Raw genomic sequence first — 6,639 nt, forward strand, 5'->3', positions numbered from 1 at the left:
TGGGGTTGCTGAAAATCTAGCTTTGTGTGTGTGTGTGTGTGTGTGTGTGTGTGTGTGTGTGTGTGTGTGTGTAAAGTGAAAGAAAGAAAGGAGAGAGAAGAGAGGAGTTTTGCTATGGCAGTAGGGGAGGGAATTCCTAGCAAGACCTGATACACAGACTTATGCACATTTGGGGCTTTGTTTGTAGAAAATGTGGTACTGGGCAGGTCCTGAATGTTAGCAAAGTGGAAGGGTTACAATTGATGTTTCTATACCTAGCAGGCGCTGACACCAAGTTTTATATATTCAGGCATTCATATGTGTGTTTGTGTGTGTGTGTGTGTGTGTGTGTGTGTGTGTGTGCCTTTGACTGTAGGGGAGATATACTTGGCAGGGCCCTCTGAGACAGTATACTTGTCATTTACAAAAGGATATTTATTAAAATACATAATCAAGATACAATGCAGGAGAACATCTTGGTGGCCAAAGAACAGGGCCTCTTTTGCAATGCACAGTCCTCTCATTTCTTTGTAGCTGACACAGGGATTCAGGGCTCACAATGGAGTGGGCATGGAACAGGAAAACAGTGCTCTGAGTGCATGGGAAATTCTCTTCTTCATTAGCTTCCAGACTCTGAGTGGCTTGGATCCCAAGGATGTAGGTCCATCCTGAGGCTGGTCATTGGACATGTTGGGCCCCATGAATGGTTCCTCTGTGGAGAAGCCCATGATCAGAAACTTGTTGAGTGTTCCATCCAAGGCTGATTCACATGTGGAAAGATCACCAGGCCAGCTCTCCACAGAATTTGCAAAGACTGCAATGAGTGCTGTAGCACTGTTGATGACATTAGCCACCTGGACATCTCCTTGTGGGACAGTTTATTCTGAACAGGATTTATTTTCTGTATCTGTTGACCATTTGTAGCTTTGGCATCTCCTGCCTCTTCCTTCCACACCCTCCTCATGAAAATGTCTCTTCCCATCTCCTGTACCTATGGGAAGGCTGGTTCACTGAATCTCCTCTTCAGAGGGAGAAGGGGGCGAAGAGCACCTATAGGGCTGTCATTAAGCCAGGGCTTTTGATTTTGCTGATGGCTGTCTCCACAGCTCAGTTTGTATTTGAGGATATTGAAGGTAGCCATTAAATTATTTGGTTGCCTGTGTTTTAGGGATGATACAATGTCTTCACAGGTATATCCCATGGTGCACATGGTCTCCACGACCCTAGGAAGGATTTCCTTAGTTGTAGGTGATGCATGTTCTTTAATGTTGTCCAGCCATCTGCTTTCCTGGAGCTGACATATTGTTATTCTGTGCTGGGTGGGGACCATGAGTAATCTTGCAATGATGAATAGACAGGATTCTGACACGTAGTAGGGACAGGGATACATTGTGGTGGTGGTGACCCTGTACATACGATCATAGGTGGCTCCTTCATATGGAAATTGTCCTGTGACCAGTACATATAGGAGGACTCCCAAGCTCCACATATCCCCTGCCAGTCCATCATAGGGTTTCCTTGCCAAAATCTCTGGAGCCAAATAGACCAAGGTGCCAAGAATTCTTCCAACATCTGCCCCTCTGCCAGCTGTCTGGCCATACCAAAGTCACAAAGCTTGACATTTCCAGCTCTGTCAATAAGGATATTTTCCAATTTAATATCACGATGGGCAATTCGTTTTTGGTGGAGAAAATGAACTCCTGAAACGACCTGTTGGAATATTGGTCTGGCCTCATCCTCCTTTAGAAAGTATCTCTCGCTGATTAAACATTCCAGGTCTTTTCCTTCAATATACTCCATGATCACAAAAGTTGTTGAACTTGTGTCAATAACATGAAAGAAATGAACTATGTTTCTGTGTTCCACAGATTGAAGTATCTCTACTTCAGTGTTGATGTCAGCCAGAGAATTCTTTTCTTCTCCAGGACCTTGACAGCCACCTGTGTATGTGTAGGAAGGTGGCAGGCAAGCTTCACCTCCCCATATCCACCAGAGCCTAGAGATGTTAAGATCCTGAAATCCTTTTCAAGGATGTTTTCTTCCAAGGGCTGGCCATGATGTTCAGCTCAATTAGGAAACTTTATCTTGTTGGCAAAACCTGGGACAAACAACATCAGAAACAAGAGTTAATGCAATTTTAGGATGAATTTTTAGTGCTATGAATTCTGTCATGGAATGTGGGATATCCCAAACAATCTAATGATGCAGGTCAAGGACATAGAAACACTAGAAAAACACAACCTCCAAGCACTAGATGAGGAATCATAGTAAAGATCAAAGATGGAACTTTGATGTATATGTGCAAAGGAAAAGACTGAGATCAGAGATAGAATGACTTGATCATTTTTCAAGAAAGTATCAAAATGAAAAATCCTGGCCAAATGTGATCAAGAGATTTAATATCAAACTTAAAGTGAGAGAAAAGAGGGGTTATGTCCCAACCAAACTACAGTCCAGAGGATCTTTCAGGGATGTTTCAACTACTTAAGCCCAGGAAATAAGAAAGTATGAAAGGAATATCTAGCCACATGTGAATATTAAAATAAGAGAAAAGAAAACACTTAAGGACTTGAGTCATAAACAACAGGTGTGGCTGGTAACAAAAATGGCTTCAAGCCATTAGAGCCCAGGCTTCTTGGATTCCCTGAATCTATCAAAACTTTGGAGAAGAATGAACACTGTCCTGAGGGACTTGTTAGTCAACCTAACACAAACTGGAGACATCAGAGAGGAAGAGACCTCAGTTGATTACATGTCTCCATGAAATCTAGCTGTCTGGCATTCTCTCAACTAGTGACCATGGGGGAGGCACTTGCCCATTGTGAGTGTTGCTATCCCTGGACTGGTGGTTCTGGGTTCTATAAAAAGCAGGCTCAGCAAGCCAGGGGTAGCAATCAAGTAAGCAGCACCATTCCATGGCCTCTGCATCAGCTCCTGCCTCCAGGATCCTGCTGTTTGTGTTACTGTCCTGACTTTCTTTGGAGATGAACAGCAATCTGGAAGTGTAAGCTGAATAAACTTTTTCCTCCCCAACTTTATTTTTTTTTTTTGTTTCATTGTGGGTTTGTGGGTTTTTTTTGTCATGGTGTTTTTTTTTGTTGTTGTTGTTGTTTTGGCAGCAATAAAAACCCTAATTAAGACAAACAACACAATGTTAAAGAAAACACTTCAGCCGGGCAGTAGTGGCACACACCTTTAATCCCAGAGCTCAGGAGGCAGATGCAGGTGGATCTTTGTGAGTTCGAGGCCGCCTGATCTCCAAAGAGAATTCCAGGAAAAGCACAAAGCTACACAGAGAAACCCTCTCGAAAAAACAAAAAAAAGAAAGAAAGAAAAAAAGAAAACACTTCATGAAAGAGAAAGCAAGGAATGCATTCAAACTAATCTCAGTGCCAGTAGTACCCTGAGTCCACAACTAAATAAACTGAATTAATAAAGACAGCACAAACTGCCAGGCAGTGGTGACCCACACCTTTAATCCTGGCAGGCAGATCTCTGTGAGTTCAAGGCCAGCCTGTGCTACAGAGTGAGTTCCAGGAAAGGCACAAAGCTACACAGAGAAAACCTGTCTCGGGGAAACAAACAAACAAAAACCCAAAATGGGAATATGTTGAAGTCCAGTGATTAGAGAACTCCAAATCTATCAGGACCATTGTTCCATTCTCCCTGCAGGCAGTGCCCCTTATGGACTAGTATCTAGCATTCTTCATACTGCCTCTTTGTAATTTCACCACAAGCAACCAACCAATCATGGTTTGTCACATTGTTTTTTCTTAGCTTCTATACCATAACAGGGCTGTAGTTACTTTTATCATGGCTGTGATCAAGTCCCAGTGAGGAATCAATTCTAGGGAGGAAGGATTTAGTTGCACGTAGACTTTCAACAGACACAGAAGCCATGGGGCTGGGAACATCTTGTTCCTTGTAGATCTGGGTTGTTACATGGCTGGTGACATTGCATTAGAAGTTCTCTGTCTGTCGGGTGGTGGTGGCACACACCTTTAATCCATCATTTGAAGACAGAGGCAGGTGGATCTCTGTGAGTTCAAGGCCAGCCTGGTCTACAGAGTGAGATCCAGGACAGGCACCAAAACTACACAGAGAAACCCGTCTCAGGGAAAAAAAAGTTCTCTGTCCACCAGTGACTTACTTTCTAGAAAGCTTCACCTCTGTGGCTCCACAACTTTCCAAGCAGCACTAGCTCCTGGAAACCAAGTGCTCAAAAGGCCTGAGATAAGGTTAACAACACCATTGTGGTAGTTTGCAATGAAAAATGTCCCTACAGTCTGGTCATTTGACCACCAGTTTTTGGCCTATTTGGGAAAGTCAGGGGTAGAGTCTTGTTTATTGTATTAGAGTTCACAGTAACAACAGAGTAATTGATACAATGATTCAATCTCTCTCCTCCTCCTCCTCTCTGTCTCCTCTCTGTCTGTCTCTCTGTCTCTCTCTCTCTCTCTCTCTCTCTCTCTCTCTCTCTCTCTCTCTCTCTCTCTCTCTCTCTCTCTCTCTCCTGGAGTTTATTGGAATTACTTACAGGCAGCAGTCCAGCTAATCCAACAATGGGTGACTGTGAACTGAAAGTCCTTGAATCCAGAAGAGGCTTGGTCCACAAGGCTGGATCTCTCCACCGGTCTTCAGTATATGCTGGAATCTCAAATAAGTAGGCTCTAATTCCACTGAAAGAACAGGCTTGGTAACAAGGGGAGGGCAAGGGAGAAATGAGGAAAAGCCTCCTTTTTCTATGTCCTTATTAGTCTTCCTACAGAATGTATGGCCAAAATTAAGGGTGTGTCTTCTGGCCTCAAGATCTGGATTAAAGGTGTGTGTCTTCCCACCAGAGATCCTCTTTAAAGATAGTTGTTTCCCTCCTCTTGATCCAGAAGAAACCAAGCAAAAAATAATCTCTCACAGGTGTGCCCTCCATTTCTGGATTGTAGTTCACTCCAGATGCAGTCAAGTAGACAACCAAACATCCAACAATAGCCATCACAGTGGCAGAAGTCCATCACTGGGATTGTCCTTGAGATTAAGGACATTAACTAGCATAGCCTTCTCCATTAGCTCTCTCTGCTTCCTGATTTAATATGAATATGTGAGACTTTCAGCTTCCCACTCAGGTCCTTAAAGACATTGGAAAACTGCATCCTGACATACAGTATATTATTGTGTCCTGTCAGCTTTTCATGCAAATATTCAATGCATTTAGTGATTGATCAAGTTTCTTTTTGTTTCCTTATCTTTTTGTTTTGTTTTTAGAGAGAAGGTTTCTCTTTGTAACAGCTCTGGTTATCCTGGCCCTCCATTTATAAACCAGGTTGGCCTTGAAGTCCACAGAGATCTTCCTGCCTCTGCCTTGAGAATTCTGGCATTAAAGCCCAGAGCCATCACCACATGGTAGTTTCTGTTTCTTTTGACCATAAATACTGTACCACCACAGGGACATTTCTTGGGTATCCTGCTGTTGCCCAGAGTCAGGGTGGTCTTTTGTTTAGGCAGGACTTTGGGGTAGGGGTGTGGATGGAAATTTCCTTGTCAATTCTGGCTGCCACCCATGTCTCTTTCCTTGATGTTGGCCTCCTCTCTTTGATGTTGGCCTCCTCAAGGCTTGCCAGGCTCTACCTTTATGCATTTAGCCTGCAGGCATCACCACTGTCCCACCCCCACCCCTGCTACCACTAGGCAGGGCAAGCAGTGCTGGCTGCAGTCACAGCAGCCCCAAGTTAGGGGCTGCCAGTGGACCTAGTGTGGTATTTTTAAAATGGCTGGAAGGAGTCACATCATACAACAGGGTCCATGTAGGCTTCGGGCCTCCATCAGTCATGCAGGACCTCAGAACATTTCTTTAAATGTTTCTTATTCGTTTGAGTTTTCTCCTTTAAAAATTCTGTTTAGGCTGTACCCATTTTAGGTGGATTATTCATTTTTTAATATCTAGTTAGTAAGTTCTTTATATATTGTGAATATTATCCTTCAGTTGGTTGTGTAGTTGATGAAAATATTGTCCCATTCTGTAGGCTGACACTTTGAATGACAGTGTCCTTTGCTGTGCAGAAGCTTCTCAGTTGTTTCTGTTCATTGACAGATTTAGGTATTTGTGAACTCCAAATCTATCAGGACCGTTGTTCCATTCTCCCTGCAGGCACTGCCCCTTATGGACTAGTATCTAGCATTCTTCATACTGCCTCTTTGTAATTTCACCACAAGCAACCAACCAATCATGGTTTGTCAGATTGTTTTTTCTTGGCTTCTATACCATAACAGGGCCATAGTTACATTTATCATGGCTGTGATCAAGTCCCAGTGAGGAATCAATTCTAGGGAGGAAGGACTTAGTTGCAAGTCGACTTTCAACAGACACATAAGCCATGGGGTTGGGAACATCTTGTTCCTTGTAGATCTGGGTTGTTACATGGTTGGTGACATTGCATTAGAAGTTCTCTGTCTGCTGGGTGGTGGTGGCACATGACTTTAATCCCATCATTCAGAAGACAGAGGCAGGTGGATCTCTGTGAGTTCAAGGCCAGCCTGGTCTACAGAGTGAGATCCAGGACAGGCACCAAAAAAACACAGAGAAACCCCATCTCAAGGGAAAAAAAGTTCTCTGTCCACTAGTGACTTACTTTCTAGAAAGCTTCACCTCTGTGGCTACCACAACTT

At 43.5% G+C, this 6,639-nt stretch overlaps 1 pseudogene; it reads right to left on the reverse strand.

The window, feature by feature from the left end:
* Positions 1-533: 533 nt before the first annotated feature.
* On the reverse strand, positions 534-6,349 carry LOC114690852 (annotated as a pseudogene).
* Positions 6,350-6,639: the final 290 nt, after the last annotated feature.

Source organism: Peromyscus leucopus, unplaced genomic scaffold (assembly GCF_004664715.2).
Source record: "Peromyscus leucopus breed LL Stock unplaced genomic scaffold, UCI_PerLeu_2.1 scaffold_161, whole genome shotgun sequence".
In the NCBI taxonomy this organism is placed as follows: Eukaryota; Metazoa; Chordata; class Mammalia; order Rodentia; family Cricetidae; genus Peromyscus; species Peromyscus leucopus.